Here is a 16,669-nt window from a genome sequence, read left to right as displayed (position 1 = left end):
TTGAGATAGAGAGAGATGACCGAGTGGAGAAGGTAAGCTTTAGCTTAAGAAGCTGTGATAGTGAGGCAAGTGTGAAATGAGTTTTGATTTTCATTCCATTCAATTTAATTTAAAAGATAAGTTATTTATTTATTTATTTACTTTGGGCTTTGATATAGGGCAGAACTTTACAACAACTAGGGAATTGCCATGGTAAAACGATGATGTCATGTGTTTAAAAAGGGCGTTTTTCTCGAAATATCACTTATATCCTATAATTTTTTCTGTCAGACACACGTCTCTAAAGGGTGCTTTATGCTGATATGATGCCACGTGGCGTAAGATGCGCCTTCTACAATGCGCTTTACGCTGACATGGACACACGTGTCTAAAGCGCGACCCTTGGGGTGCGCCTTACGCCACGTAGGGCTATAGCGCGGGTCAGGGGCTACGTTTTTCAATTATTACATGCTCAATTATCAGACATGCATAATGCAAGGCGTGGTGCAGGGACCGCGTCTTGCATTATTTACCCGGACCTCTCGGCTTTAAAGCATCCTCTCTCGGCTATAAATAACCCTCTGCCCGTAAACTCTCTCACAATTCCCTCTCAACCAAGAAATTAATACAACAACCTTTCAACCAGTAAATAACACCCAACAATCATCTTATATTTAATTCAGAAGTTCGTTCGATCTTTCGTTATAAGGTAACTTTGTTATAATATTTTTTATTATACTTATTGTTTATTTTGATTATTTGAAAAAATATTATAGTAATTGTTTTCAATTAATTTTTGTGCCAATTTAAGGGGAAAGTATGAGCATACGTCGAAATATTTTTGCGGTGCAGGTAATAATATAAAATTATATTATTTAAATTTTTTACGTTTATGTGTAAAAATTTTATTGTGTTATATTTTCATTCATATATTATTTATTTAATCAGGTTTGTTTCAGTTGTTTTTTTGCAGATATAATATTGTCGCACTTTTAAACTCTAAGAATGGTGCGACTTTCAACTATTGTTTATTATGATGGAGAAATTCGAGAAGATGAAACCGATATTGTTTTCGTATCAAATGAGCGTGTTAAAATATCATTCAAGAGAAACATAACTCTTGAGGAGCTGATAACAAAAATTTCGAGGAAGGTTCATGTTGGAAGTAGTAGAAGAATGTCGTCGTTACAGTACAGATTTCCAACATCATTGTTGTCATTAACTTATACAGCGTTCGAACTATCGAACAATGATGATGTTGAAATGATGGTTGATTCTCAAAGTAATTATTCAGACGGCGATATTGAGATGTATGCAAAGTTTGTTCAAGTGCGTGTTGTTCGGGGTCAGTCATTAAGCTCCCACTATGGGTTGGTTGAACAAGTTGATCAAGTTGATAGCCTGACTACAGTAAAGTGTAATGATTTTAACGCCATAATGGGAAATCCACACCATGGTAATGTCACATCAACTTCAATGGGGAGACATTCATCCGCAACTCCTTACGATATGTATCGAGGTGGGTCCACGAACAATCCGTATGGCAACATCGCGTACAATTCAAGGGGAAAACATTCATCTGCAAGTTTCTTTGACCTTAATATGGAGATGCCATCGACGCAACAATCTGTGCAATTTCTATTTGACATGATGGCTTCAAGCTCCAGGGGGAGGCATTCCACTACGAGATTTTTCGATCTCAATGTCGATATGCCTTCTAGTTCAAGGGGAAGACGTACAAATAGTAGGTTCTTCGACCTAAATGTGGAGAGCATGGAGGAACCATCATCTCCACCAGAAGAACCGCTTCGTGAGCCTGGTGCGGATGGTGCTGAGACTGGACTATTCATTCACCCAGAATCACCGCAATTCAACTCCGATGATGATGATAATGTAGATAAAGTTCCATTAAATTTGGCACAAACTGACCCTCCAGAACACATGTATGAAGCTGATTATGGTGCAATGTACGGGCCAGAATTTGCGGATATGCCTCATCTCAGTAACTATGGATATTACTCATCAATAAATAATGGTGAGTTATCTGTAGGCATGGAGTTTTCAAGCAAATAAAAAGCGATGTTGGCTATAAAAAATTACAATATCCGTAATTCTGTTCAATAGAGAGTCGACCGCTCCACGACAGAAAAATATGTATGCTACTGTGCCCGATGCGAAAATGGATGCAATTGGATGGTTCGCATATCGAAGAGGAAGAGGAAAAACAACAGATGGGAACTAACAGTATACAACGGTCATCACACATGTTGTGCTGGAGGGGTCAACCAAAATCATCCTAACTTGGACTCTGAAGTGATATACCAAGCCATCATGCCCATGGTAAAAACAAGCTCTCATATAGTTGTTGCTGTGTTGATTTCAGCTATACAATCGCAGTATGGGTACACTGCCTCCTATAAAAAAGCTTGGTTGGCAAAACAAAATGTCATTATCAAACTTCATGGCGAATGAGATTTGGTGTGATGAAAGTGATTGAGAATGGGGGTATTTATAGGGAGGGGTGAGGTATGAATGGTCGGGGTAGGGGTAATTAAACCTAAGGCACGCCGTGGTGCCAGATCAACGTAAAGCGCGCTGCAGGGGGCGCACCTTACCCCACGTGGCACCATATCAGCGTAAAACGCACTGCAGGGGGCGCGCCTTACTGTAAAGGGTGTTAGATCGGGAAAAGTAGTCTGACGGGTGCCTGACAGGGAATATTATAGGGTATAGGTGATATTTAGGAAAAACGCCTTTAAAAAGTCAAAATAAAATAAATTTCAATGGAAAGAATAAGAAGAAAGATTTTTCTTTTTAGGTTCAAATTATAAATTATTGCATTAAGCAAAAAAAAGTCATTTTTTAAGTTTGAAAAGGGTATGAAAAGGTTTTTATTTTTCTTATTTTATTTTTATAAATATTGTTGAAATAGAGAGAAGAGTAATGAGAAACAATGGCTTAAGTTTTCCATTGATTAAGAGTGAATATATATACACAAAATTGGACACATAGAAATAGGAAACTAGCCTAGAGTTAGGGGATTACAACTAATTACAAGGCATAGAAATAGGAGATTAGCCTAGAGTTAGGGGATTACAACTAATTACAAGAATATTATAATTGATTACAATAATTTAAAATATAGATAAAATCTATTATAATTAATTCTCTAATATGCCCCCTCAAGATGGAGCTCCGGAGGAGACACCAATCTTGACCCTTAAATCTTGGAATCGGCTTCGTGGAAGCGGTTTGGTAAGAGCGTCGGCAAGTTGATCTGCTGAGGAAACATGAGTAACACGAAGAGAACCTGATTGAACTTGACCCCGAATAAAGTGATAGTCAAGTGCCACATGTTTCATGCGCGAATGAAAGACTGGATTAGAGCAGAGATAGGTGGCACCAACATTGTCGCAGTAGATAACAGGCGGTGTAGAAAGAGTGATGCCAAGTTCTGTGAGAAGGGAACAAATCCAATTGAGTTCAGAAGTAGTAGCGGCAACTGATCGATACTCAGCCTCCGTGGAGGATCGAGCAACTGTACGTTGTTTCTTGGATGACCAAGAAATAGGATGACGACCAAGATAGACAATATAGGCACTCGTTGAGGTATAATCATCTTTGTTTCCAGCCCAATCAGCATCTGAGAATGCATGAAGGGAAAGTGGATTTGCCTTGTGAAGGAATAATCCATGAGTTAATGTGCCACATAGATATCGAAGCAGTCGTTTTGCAGCATTCCAATGTTCAGACGTCGGGCGATGCATGAATTGAGAAAGCTTGTTGACAGCATATGCTATGTCTGGGCGAGTGAGGCAAAGATACTGTAGACTGCCAACAATTGTTCTATATTCTGTGCAGTCAGTTAGAGCTGTACCTGAATGAAGTGTAAGATTTCCATCTGTAACAAGTGGTGTAGCAACAGGTTTTGCACCAATCATTTTTGTCCGGGCAAGAAGATCAGTGATGTAGCGCCTTTGAGTAAGCAGCAGACCGGATGGAGTAGTTAGAACCTCAATGCCGAGAAAATAAGACAATGTGCCAAGATCCTTGATTGAAAATCTTTGTGCCATGAGGTCAATGTAGCGCTGAATAATATTGGTGTTGGTGCCTGTGATAATAATGTCATCCACATAAACAAGTAGATATATAGTAGTGTCACCTGAGTGAAGAATGAATAGAGAAGTGTCTGCTTGAGAGTTTGTGAACCCAGACTCAATGAGGAATTGGTGAAGTTCAAGGTACCAAGCCCGTGGGGCCTGCTTGAGTCCATATATTGCCTTCTTTAGTTTGCATACATGTGTTGGATTGTCTTTATCAACAAATCCTGGAGGCTGGGCCATGTAGACATCTTCGGAAAGATGGCCCTGAAGAAAGGCATTATTAACATCCAATTGTCGCAATTGCCAACCTCTACTGACTGCCAGGCTTAGAACAAGTCGTATTGTTGTCGGCTTGACAACCGGACTAAAAGTGTCATGATAATCCACTCCAGGTATTTGATGAAAGCCTTTGGCAACTAATCTAGCTTTGTACCTGTCAATAGAACCATTAGGAAGCCGTTTAATACGAAAGACCTACTTACATCCAACAAGATTCTGCAGAGAAGTAGATGGAACAAGCTCCCAAGTTCCATTCCGAACAAGAGCATCAAACTCATCATTCATAGCTTGTCTCCATTTGGGATCTTTTAGGGCTTGAGAAACAGTATGAGGCTCAATGTCTGATGGTTGAGAAATGATAGCAGTGAGGTTTATTTTGGTTAGGGGTTTATGGATGTTGTTTTTCGATCTAGTGGTCATGGGATGGGTATTTGATGGGTGGGTTGCGCTATGATTGAAGCAGAAGAGGTCTCAGAATTGTGTGGTTCTAGTGGTAAATGGTCGACGATGGTTTCTTGGCGATTAACCGAGCTGTGTTCGGGTAAAGGGAGGTCTATGGATAGGGATCGACGGTCGACTGATGAGGAAGGGCAGTGGTCTGTTTGGGTATTTTGTGACGGATGTTGACATGAGGAATCCCTTTGTGGAGGCGTATTGAGTGAGCCACTTGAAATTGGTAAAATTTGGACCGGGGGAAGCCATTTGGAAATGATCTCTGGGGTGGGACGCGCTAGATGGATTTGGTGAGTGCTAAAGGGAAATGAGTTTTCAAGAAATTTGACATGACGAGAAATGTATATTTTAGAAGTGGATAGAGCGAGACAGATATATGCACTTTGTGTTAAAGAGTAGCCAAGAAAAACACAAGGAGTGGAACGAGAGTCAAGTTTGTGCTGAGAATAAGGACGAAGCCACGGATAACATAAGCAACCAAACACCCGAAGTTTAGTGTAGTTGGGTTGAGACTCAAAGAGTTTCTCAAAAGGAGATGAAAAATGTAGTGTGGGTGTGGGCATACGGTTGATGAGATATACAGCAGTGGCAAAGGCGTAAGTCCAATAAGTTAAAGGCATTGATGCATGAGTAAGGAGAGATAGACCAGTTTCAACAATATGTCGATGACGTCGTTCAGAAAAACCATTATGTTCTGGTGTATGGGGTGGTGTAGTAAGATGTGATATACCATTGGTGGAGAGAAAACGATCAAGGGCTTGATATTCACCACCATTATCTGAATAGAGGGTAATAATTCGGTGTTTAAATTGGTTTTCGACTAATGCCTTGAAACGTACAAAGACGTCATGCACATGAGATTTTCGTTTAAGGGGATAATACCAAATATATCGTGTATAATGATCAACAAAAATAACATAGTATTGAAAACCATCAACAGAATAAACAGGAGAGGTCCAGACATCAGAAAAGATAAGTTCAAGCGGGTGAGATGAAGTTAAGGTAGAAGAAGAAAATGGAATTTTATGAATTTTATTGCATGAACATGCATTGCAATGTGTGAAGGAGGATAACGGACTAGACAATGGTAAAGGAAATTTGGAAACAATATTTTTCATAATAGTAAATGACGGATGACCTAGTCTAGAGTGCCACTCGGACGAAGTGGTCTTGACACTGGAAAATGCAAGCAATGGTGAAGAGGAAAGTGAAGGGGATGTAGTCGGCCACTCATATACGCCATCCTTAGGTTCACCCATCAAAAGGATTGTCCCCGTGTTTAGATCCTTCACCTGAAAAGCAGAGGGTGAGAATTCAACAGAAACATGGTTATGAGTGCAAAATTGATAAATCGAAATTAAGTTCTTTTTCATGGAAGGGACACAAAGGACATTTTGTAAAGTAAAGGTGCGAGAGGAAGTTGGTATGGTGGTAGAACCAGTATGGGTTATGTGAAGGGCCGATCCATCGCCAATCATGACATCATCAGATCCTTGGTACGAGCTATGAAGAGAGAGATTGCTCAAGTCAGACGTAACGTGGTGAGATGCTCCACTATCCAGCAACTAAGTAGGTGTAGTGTTGTTGCCCAGAATAGTATGATTGGCTCGTGGTTGCCAGGGTGTGGAAGGGCGATATCCCTGAGAGCCTTGAGGACGAGATGCTGGTGATTGTTGATTATTGACAAGCCGAAACATCGGGCATCGTTTGGCAGTGTGTCCTTGAGTGCCGCATGCTTGACAACGACCCAAATAAGGTTTGGGTTGGCGTTGATCATGAGGAGAAAGTATAGTGGTAGGGCCTGATTGTTGTGAATTGGTGGCTAGTGGACGCCAATTTGGACGATTCCGAAAAGCCGTGGGATTTGCCGTGGCTGGTAGTGATAGGGAAGGTGGTTGAGCGGTCTGAAGAGATGTTTCTTTGTTGAGAAGTTTCTCATGAAGTTCAGCAAAAGAAATTGACGTGTCACGGGCATTAATGGCATCAATGACAGATTTATACTCATCACTTAGTCCTTCTAGAACCCGATCAATAAGATCCTCATCATCAATTGGCTTCCCTAGAAGAGCAAGTTCATCGGCACGAGTCTTTATCGCTTGCATGTATTCACTAATTGATTTTGAGCCCTTGTTACACCGCTTTAATTGTTCCTTCAATTGTTTAATATGACCACGAGATGGTTTGGCGTAGGTATTAGCTAAGGTTTGCCATGCATCAAGGGAAGTGGTGGTGCGGGCAATAAGCGGTTGCAATGAAACGGAGATGGCACCAAGGAGAGCGCTAAAAAGGAGACGATCCTGACGCTTCCAGGTTGTGTACGCCAGATTTGGAGATGTAACACCATTGACGGTGATGGTGGGTTGTGGTGGAGTTTGAGTGCCATCAATAAAGTGATGAAGATCATAACCTTCAAGAAGAGATTGGATTTGAAGGCTCCATGTGAGATAATTGGTGGATGACAATTTGGTGATATTGGAGAGATTTATTGTAAGGAGAGGATGTTGAGGATCTTGAGAATTTTGGATAGTAATAGGATCGTTGGTGGAAGAGGAAGTCGTATGGGAAGCCATTGAAGGGACTAGTGGCGTAGTTTTAGATATATGTATATGAAGGATCGTGGTGTTTTTGAACCAAAAAAAAAAGGAGAAGAAAATATGCTCAGGAAGATTAGGCTCGTGATACCATGTTGAAATAGAGAGAAGAGTAATGAGAAACAATGGCTTAAGTTTTCCATTGATTAAGAGTGAATATATATACACAAAATTGGACACATAGAAATAGGAAACTAGCCTAGAGTTAGGGGATTACAACTAATTACAAGGCATAGAAATAGGAGATTAGCCTAGAGTTAGGGGATTACAACTAATTACAAGAATATTATAATTGATTACAATAATTTAAAATATAGATAAAATCTATTATAATTAATTCTCTAATAAATATATGGTGAACAAGGGGTAGTATGAGTGATGGATCTAGAAATATTTTTTAGGATATACACATATATATTAATAATAATAAAAATTCACATAGGACAGTATAAATAAAATTGTATGACACCAATAGTAAAATGAACAACTAACATAAAGACATTTAAATTCCATTGTTGACACGTGTCCAACCTAGAATACATGTACATCAATACTATTCCAAGATTCTCAACCCTTTAATAATAAAAATTCATACACATACACGATATTCGAATCTAAAATCTTAAAAAAATAATAAAAAATCTTATAATCACTAGCTTAGTCTATGCTTCTTATTTGAATAATGAGTTTTATTGATGTCAAAAGACCTTTAACCTTATGAATTAGAGAAAATAACCTCAGTAACAAAAAATGACTTATAATATACGATTTTAACCAACTTTTTTTGGATTTGCCAAAATGACCAACTAAATCGCAATGCGATCGATAATTCGCAACGCGATCTCCGGTATTGCAAATCAGTTTCTAGATTCGCAACGCGAACTTCGACTATCGCATTGCGATTTACATATTCGCATTGCGATAGTCCAAGTTCGCGTTGCGATTTTCCAAATTAGTTGCGATAGTCCAAGTTCGCGTTGCGATTTATTCCAAATTTGTTGCGATAGTCCAAAATCGCAATGACTTGTGGTATTGCATTTGTTTCTTAAGAATTTTCTCTAAAAAGATAGTATTCACGCGGACGTGTCGAAGACACGTATTACCATGACCACGACCACGACGAGACGAGACGGACGGCGGCGGCGAGCGAGAGTCCCCCTTGTTCTCTATCACTCAACAAGGAAGTGGGAAAGCCAAGCCTTAAATACCATTCCCAATAGTGTTTCCAATACTATGTGGGATTGAGCATTACCAACACTTGTTTCCAATACTATGTGATTATTTAGGAAACAATTAACATTCATGCACCTTAAAACAGCTGAATTAGCAACCAATTGCATTAGTATTATACGATTAAATATGTCATAATTAAAAGTCAATCTACAATCAATCACGATTATTGCAATTTTAAGCAAAACATTCAAAAAAAATTGCATCACTCGCGAGAATAAAAAAATTTGTTATCGTGCAATTACAATCAATTGAAAATAAATTAGAATTGCATGAAAACTAAACAAACCACAAATACTTTTCATACAAATACTAAAGTCATTAACTATAATTCACAAATAATATCACTATTTAAGGCTCAATCCCACATAATATTGGGAACAAGTGTTGGTAATGCTCAATCCCACATAGTATTGGAAACACTATTGGGAATGGTATTTAAGGCTTGGCTTTCCCACTTTCTTGTTGAGTGATAGAGAACAAGGGGGACTCTCGCGCGCCGCCGCCGTCGCCGTCCGTCTTGTCTCGTCTCGTGGTCGTGGTCGTGGTAATACGTGTCTTCGACATGTCCACGCGAATAATATCTTTTTAGAGAAAATTCTTAAGAAACAAATGCAATAATTTGGAATAAATCGTAACGCGAACTTGGACTATCGCAACGAATTTGGAATAAATCGCAACGCGAACTTGGACTATCGCAACGAATTTGGAATAAATCGCAACGCGAACTTGGACAATCGCAGCGAATTTGGAAAATCGCATTGCGATAGTCGAAGTTCGCGTTGCGAATCTGGAAACTGATTTGCGATACCGGAGATCGCGTTGCGAATTATCGATCGCATTGCGATTTAGTTGGTCATTTTGATAAATCCAAAAAAATTTGGTTAAAATTATATATTATAAGACATTTTTGGTCACTAAAGTTATTTTCTCTATGAATTATATAATATGGTAGTAAGTTGGCCTTTCATGTTGAAGAATCATCTTTTCGTCTTTTCTTGAAGATATTTTTTTTTCAGAATAATGATTGATATTATTTTATACTGCATTAAAATAAGGATTAAACGTATTGACTATCTCATCTTATTTAAATTTATAAATTCAAAAAATCTATTATTAATTTATAACATAAATGTATTATTTTACTTTTATATGAGGTTTTAAATTAGATATGATTTTTAAATTAATATTAAATAATTTAACTTTCAAATTAATACAATAATAATAAAATAAAATGCAATAATCTATCATCTTATTCAATAATTTTTAAGTGCATATATTCATAACTTGGATGTGAACTCCATGATGTGGATGCGGCCGCTGGTTGGATTAAAGTTAACTCCAATGGTGTTGTGAGAACGAATGATAATATCACGACTGCTGATGATTCATTACGAAATTCTGAGGGCGATCGAATTTTGGGATTCATTCGGAGTTTGGCGAAATATTCGGTTCTAATTGCAGAACTCTGGGCTATTCTTGACATATTATTTCATGCTTGGAGGTTAGGATACAGACAAGTCGTAATGGAGACGGATAGTCTCGAGGCTATAAGAATTTGTAATAATTCCTTTGATGTCCTAGCCAATAGTGCTTCGATGGCTGCTATATCTGATATTCGAGATCGTGATTGGGAGTTAATTTTTACATGTTCGTCGAAAACAAAATGTTGTTGCAGATAGATTGGCAGCTTTGAGTCGTGGAGCACCCATTGGAGGAGTTGAGTTTGTGGATCCTCGACAGAAATTCTGGCAACATTGCATGAAGATTTAACTCTTTCTAGTTAAGGCTGGATGCTTATGTTCTATAAAAAATTGAGTTACACGATTAAAAGTAGGTCCATTTTATTTTTTAGATTAAATTATAAAATATTTATATCTTTATAAACATGTTATTAAGTTAAAGAATTAATTAAAATAAGTTTATGTTGGTTTAGTTGATTGAGGAGTTAGGTAATGGTTCAAAAATCGGTTATGAATGGAATAAGGCATAATGCCAAAAACAGCTCCCAATGTTTATCAAAATGGTAATTTGGTCCCTATTCTTTTTTTTAACATTTTAGCCTCCAACATTTCACTTTATGGCAAAATGCTCCCAAAAATATAATAGCGGGTAAAATAATCATTTTAGTAAACGTTTCGGGGGCTAATTTTGACATTATACCATGTAATAAATTAAATTAGAAGATTTTTATAATTAACCTTTATAGTATTTAATATAAATTAATTGATTAATAAATTATATATTAACATATATAAAAATAAACTTAAATAAGGTACTAATCAGGGTTTTAAATAGCTATCCGCAAAATAGCAGTAGCGTTATCTTCCGATATACCCGCTATGGCTACAATAGCGCCTGCTATGACCGTAATCACGGTAAACGAGACATGATCGAAAATGCGACCACGATCGCAATTTGAATCCCTGTACTAATAATAAACCTATATTTGAGGCTTTCCGTTGAAACTTATAATGGAGAGAGCGAGAGAGTTCGGGAGAGGGATGCGTCATTTAGACTTCCAAAAAGAGAACTGGGCAAGACGATTGGACATCGGGAAGGTAAATCGTCGACTGGGGTATGCAGTTTTCGTCGATAATGTTACTAAGAAACTTTCTCGTGCATTCTTGAGAGAAGTATTCCAAGCTTATAGAGTGGTGCTCGACGTATACGTCACTTACAACAACACAAGAAGAATGATTAAGAAGTCAACTTTTGTGTTTGTGAGATTCAAGAGCCAGATGGAGGCAAGGGCTGATATTGCTAAAGGAGATGGTACAGTTGTTGACGGTCTTCCTATTAGGGTTTACTGTGCTATTAAAAATTGTTGGAAATATGGACTGCAAAATAACACAGTTAGCACTGACAGGAAAAATAAATAATAATTTAAAAGAACAAATTCATAAATCGTGTCATGGTAAAACCACTGCCTTAGAAACGAATTCGCCCCGATGTGTGTAATCGCTGCAGTAGACAGACCGTTCCCCCGAGGTTAACACGGCTCTCCAAGAATTCGTACACCCGAAATTTGGAGTGAACTTGGTGGTATTGCTCTTCTCTCAAATCAAACAACACTCAAAAGATAGGAGTATTTCAAAGCAAATGTTTGCTTGGGATATATCAAAATGAATGAAATTGCTCACTATTTATAGGCTAAATAGTGAGGGCAAAATTGTCATTTCCAATACTAGTGGAATAACCTAATTTGAACATTATCATTATCAAAATTGAGCATTATCACGAAATGACAATTTTGAGCATTTTTACAATGCTAGTTGAATTAGCATTATCATTATCAAAATTGAGCATTATCAAGAAATAACAATTTTGAGCATATTTACAATGCTAGTTGAATGAGCATTATCATTATCAAAATTGAGCATTATCAAGAAATGACAATTTTGAGCATATTTACAATGCTAGTTGAATGAGCATTATCTTTATCAACATTGAGCATTATCAAGAAATGACAATTTTGAGCATATTTACAATGCTAGTTGAATGAGCATTATCCAATACTCAATTGAGCATTATCAACATTCCCCCACTAATGCGAAAGAATTCTTTCGTAAAGATGATAGCAATGAAGTTAAAACATGAGAAGAGCAATAGCGAGATTAGTTGCTTAAGCACTAGTGAACGTATATGGAACTAGTACATAGTGATGATGAGCAATCATTCTCTTAGATAAGTGAAACTAGTCTTGAACTTTCTAAGTTGGGGGTAAACTCATAACACACAACTAACCTCTTTTTCCACCAAAGTCCTCGATGTGTCTACAAAGAGTATATACAAAAGAATATATATAAAAGAATATATATGTTTAGCCCTCTTTCCTCAGGATTCTAATAAGTGTAATAGAAAAATGGCCCAACATTTTTCATAGAAGGTGGCTAATCCTTCTCACTTACGTAGGTTATTTCATCAAGTTTATCTCAACATAAACCACTCAAACTGAGCTATGAAATAATTAAGAGCTTTTATAATAGCTCAACCTCATAAAGGGTATGGTGACTTTCTTCAAGTTCATTAAAAATGAACCACCCAAACTCTAGGATAAGAAGTCATTTAGAATAAATATTCAACCTCATAATTCAGTGAATTTATTATGTCATTATCACTAGGAACTCCCATTCTCTTGGGTTTGAATTCATTAAGAGTTTAAGAAAACTCATCCTCTCAAGCGGTAAGTTCATTTAGTTCTTCGCGATTAGAACTACCCACTCAACTCTGGGTTATGAACTTATTAAGAATAGATATTCAGCCAAAATCGGTAAATTCATCAAGTCTTTCTCACTAAGAGCACCCAAAGCCTGGGCTATAAATTTATTAAGAGCAATTAAGCCGATCCTAGGCATGCACATTATTCATAATAGGGATAGGCAGTAGGAATGTTCACTATGAGTCTTTCTATGGTTTCGTTTGACCATATGGAACTTAGATAACTAAGTTGGGTATCAACCATGAATTCCTCAACCAATGGGCTTTAGACCCATCCCCCTCAACGAATCTAGGACCAGTTTCCTACTTAACCCTTTGGTAAGTGGATCTGCTAGGTTTCTTTCTGACTTTACATACTCTAAAGAGAGCACTCCATTCTTTATTAAGTGTCTAACTGATTCATATCTTATGCAAATGTGTCTTTTCTTACCATTGTAAGCTTGGTTTTTAGCAACACATATCGCAGCTTGTGAATCACACAATAAAGAAATCGGAGGAGTCGGTCTTCCCCACAACGGAATATCTGCTAACAAGCTTCTGAGCCACTCGGCTTCTTGCCCTGCTAGGTCAAGAGCTATAAACTCTGACTCCATGGTAGAATAACCAATACAAGTCTTCTTTGATGATTTCCACGAGATTGCTGCTCCACCTAAAGTAAAAACATACCCGCTTATAGAGCTTACCTCATCATTAACAGAAACTCAGTTTGCATCACAATATCCTTCCAATACCGCAGGAAAGCCAACAAACTCATTCCAATCCAAAGTACCCTTAAGATAATTCAGTAAGCGTTTAAGAGCAATCCAGTGTTCACTACTTGAATTATGAGTATATCTCAGTCTACTCACAACATAAGCAATATCAGGCCGAGTATAGTTTGTTAAGAACATTAAGATTCCGATTAATTTAGCATATTCAGTTTGGAAAACACTACTTCCTTTATTCTTAAAGAGATGTATGCTAGGCTCATAAAGAGTTCGAACACGGACGACATCAAAACTGTCAAATTTCTTTAGCACTTTCTCTATATAGTGTACTTGATTTAAAGAAAATCCCTTTTCAGTTTTGGTAACTTTGACTCTTAAGATTACATCGACTTCTCCCAAATATGTCATGTCAAACTTTGTGGACAAGAAATTTTTTACGTTGTTAATGGACTCAATGTTAGAACTGAAAATCAACAAGTCATCAACATATAGGATTATGATGACACATTCAGTGCCAAACATCTTCGAATACACACAAGCATCTGACCCATTCACAACAAAACCAAAACTAAGAATATTTTTATGGAATTTCTCATACCACTGTTTAGGAGCCTGCTTAAGCCCATAAAGTGACTTTTTAAGTCTATAGACTTTGCCTTCCATACCAGGTGCTTCAAAACCTAATGGTTGCTCCATATAAATCTCCTCATCTAGATCCCCATTCACAAATACAGTCTTAACATCCATTTGATGTACCTGCAATTTATGAATAGAGGTAGTGCAAATAATGCACAAATCGTTGAGATTTTCGTAACGGGAGAGTATGTATCAAAGTAATCTAAACCAAACCTTTGAGTGAACCCTTTGACGACTAACTTTGTCTTGTACCACTGAATCGAACCATCTGGTCTCAGTTTCTTTCGGAAGACCCATTTGTTGCAGATTGGTTTGAATCCCTTAGGCAAGTCAATTAATTCCCAAGTATGATTAGACATTATCGATTCTAGTTCATCATTAATAGCGCTTTTCCAGAAACTAGCATCGATAGATCTTATAGCTTCTTCAAAAGTTTTAGGATCCTCATCTACCAGAAAAATTTGAGTTATAGGATCTGAAATGGAGTCTAAATCATTTATCTCAGAAATAAAAGAAGTAATAAAGTCTGGTCCAAAAGAGGTTTCAACTCTTTGCCTTTTACTTCTTCTAGGATAAAAAATAATTTGTTTAGAAGACCTAGCAGGATTACTAGAAGAAGTGGATGGAATATATTCTATTTGTCTCGGTTCCTTTAAAGGAAAAGTATTTTAAAAGAAAACAACATCTCTTGACTCACGAATAGAATAATCTTGTAAAAGCATGAATCTGTATGCAGCACTATTCGTAGCATACCATATAAACACTGTATCAATAGTTTTAGGTCCGATGGTGGACTTCTTAAAGTCCAGCAAACCCACTTTGGCCAGACACCCCCACACTTTCAGGTATTGTAAATTAGGAGCATATCATTTCCACAATTCATATGGGGTAGAATCTAACTTCTTATGAGGAACTCGGTTCAAGATATGAGTTGCCGATAGAATGACTTCCCCCCAACATGTTATCAGATAACCCTGAACTTATTAGTAAAGAATTCATCATCTATTTTAAAGTTCTATTTTTCCTTTCGGCTATACCATTTTGTTGAGGAAAATAGGGGGCTGAAGTTTCATGGATTATGTCATTCTTTTCACAAATATCTTTTAAGAAATTAGATCCATATTCACCACCTCTATCAGATCTAGCCCATTTGATTCTCCTATCTAACTGATTTTCAACTTCTGTCTTATAAATAACAAAGAAGTTTTCAGCTTCATCTTTAGTTCTTAGGAGATAACTTTTGTATATCTTGAATAATCATCTACAAAAGTTATGTAGTAGTGTTTTCCTCCTTTACTTTTAGTGTTTCTAAAATATGCTATATCAGTATGAATGAGTTCTAATTGCTCAGTATTTCTATTAGAAACAGTCTTAAAGTGAGGTCTAGTATGCTTAGCTTCTATACAAATCTCACATTTGTTAAAGCTAGTTATGTCTAGTTTAGGCAGAACATTAATATTCATCAATTTCTTTAAAGCATTAATATTCACGTGTCCTAATCTAGCATGCCACATATCATTGGATTCAACAATATAAGCAGAAGTGGTAGCTTTATTTTCATTAAATTGAGTTTCTATGATAAATAAACCATTGCTTAAAAACCCTTTCCTAACATAATCACCATTTTGGGAAAGTACAAGTTTATCTGCCTCAAAAACTAACTTATGCCTACCTTATTCAAAAGCCCACCACTTATCAAATTTCTACGCAAGGCATGTATATACAGAACAATATTTAAAGCCAGAGTTTTACCAGAAGTCAGCTTGAGTAAAACCTTGCCTTTTCCTAGCACTTCAGAGCTGCTAGAGTTCCCCATGTACACACGTTCACTTATGTTCCCATCCTCGAATTCATTGAATACCTCATTCCTTGTGAAGATACTAATTTTTTACCCATATCATTATTATTATTATTATTATTATTATTATTATTATTATTATTATCATTATTATTATTATTATCATTATTATTATTATTATTATTATTATCATTATTATTATTATTATTATTATTAAATATATTAAATACATATATAAATATTATTAAAAAAATAATAATTACAGGCCCAATTACAACTGGACCGGCCCAGTTACAAACCAACCAGAACCGGTCCAGATCAAACCAGAAACCCTAAATATTTGGGTTTCCAGTTAGGGTTTCCTAACCCTAATTTAACCAGCCGCCTCAGCTCACAACCGTTGGATCTGGCAAGATCCAACGGTCCAGATTGCCCCAGATGGAAACCCTAGGGTCTGATACCCTAGAGACACGCAGCCACCGTTGCTATCTCGCCACCTCCGCCGCTGCCACGTCCCAACCGAAGACTCCAGAAGATAGAATACCAGCCGTCCACGCCATGGCTACTCGGTGAGTCACCACTGGTAGTCCGGTGACTCACCGAGACCCCATCTTCGGACCGATCCGAAGGCTACAACGATGGTGGCTATAAAAGCCACCACCCGAACCTGAA

Source organism: Hibiscus syriacus, unplaced genomic scaffold, assembly GCF_006381635.1.
Source record: "Hibiscus syriacus cultivar Baekdansim isolate YM2019G1 unplaced genomic scaffold, ASM638163v2 tig00116961_pilon, whole genome shotgun sequence".
NCBI lineage: Eukaryota > Viridiplantae > Streptophyta > Magnoliopsida > Malvales > Malvaceae > Hibiscus > Hibiscus syriacus.
This window is presented reverse-complemented; position numbering follows the sequence as displayed.